At 36.2% G+C, this 1,195-nt stretch overlaps 1 protein-coding gene across 1 annotated transcript in view; it reads left to right on the top strand.

The window, feature by feature from the left end:
- The window catches only part of unm_sa1614 (un-named sa1614), a 15,618-nt gene that overhangs the window by 772 nt on the left and 13,651 nt on the right, over window positions 1–1,195 (top strand). The gene's annotated exons all lie outside the window — the stretch shown is intronic.

Raw genomic sequence — 1,195 nt, 5'->3', positions numbered from 1 at the left:
CTCTAACTGAGTCCTGCCTTTATTTGTCAAAACCTGTAGCTACAGGATAGTAAAGGGGGCCTGCCTCTAATTGGGACCCAGCTTTAATTTGAAGTTTAACACGGTGCAGTTGCCAGAATTCCCCTGTCTCCAAGACAACAGTGAATACGATTTTAAAGATCCCCTCCAGACATGTATTACGTCATATATGTGATAATAGTCTGCCTAGAACACTAATGTGTGTCTGATATAATGTAATCTGATATAATGTCCACATTAAAGTCCATAAAAACACATCTACTCCTTCTACCTCATTACAAATTACAGAATCTATGAATATGCAGAATCTTTTTAAATTTCTAAAGTTTTCCTGATGGACACAAGATGTCTCCTCCCTCACTATAAAACCCATTCTTAGTGTTTGTGTGTTTTGTGTTTTTCTACATCACACTTGTATAAGTTGCAAACTGGACCAGGTTCACCTACAAACTATTTGTGATGTCACATATCTTGTTCATAGGCCCTTCAGAAAAATTCAGATTTTCAACGAGCTCAGAGAAACTTTATACTTTGAGTAGACAAATGTGAAAACATCCTTCTAGTGTCAAACTCTGCACAGTGACACTCAAACATCCAATTAAAGGAACATGAGGAAAAATATAAAATATATTTTTGACTGAACATACAGTTAGAATCAAACAACAAAAGCATGGCTTTTATGGTTCTATATAGACGACTTAAAGAGTTTCAATATCTAAACCGAACCACACACAGGACAGGAATGTTCTGTAACAATAGACCTTTTTCACAGCAGCCATTCTGACATGAAATAGGGTAAACACAGGCAGTGACACTAATGAAGGTTCAGTTCCATTCAGGTCAAACAGAGTGAGAGTGCTGCTATTGTTAGCTCACTGGAAAGACTCTGCTACACTAAATGGAACAGAACCTTGATTAATGTCATTGGTAACACCTGTGTTTACTATTTCATGTCAAAATGGCTGCTGTGAAAAATGTCTATGAGAACATATTTCTCAATTTACAGCTGCGCCATCTGCAATATAAAATTAATTAATAAAACAACCTTTTCCTGAAACAGCTTGTGGAAATTAATGAACCTGATGAATGAAACATTATGTAAGGAGCTGTATGAGTGATCAAAGTTTGATTTATTGGGGCAGAAATGATTGACTGGACAGATGCAAATCAAAACTGA

The sequence above is a fragment of the Morone saxatilis genome, unplaced genomic scaffold (assembly GCF_004916995.1).
Source record: "Morone saxatilis isolate NCDOM2014 unplaced genomic scaffold, NCSU_SB_2.0 Contig18, whole genome shotgun sequence".
Taxonomy (NCBI): Eukaryota; Metazoa; Chordata; class Actinopteri; family Moronidae; genus Morone; species Morone saxatilis.
Note: the sequence above shows the minus strand (reverse complement) of the source record. Positions and strands in the feature narration are given on the sequence as shown.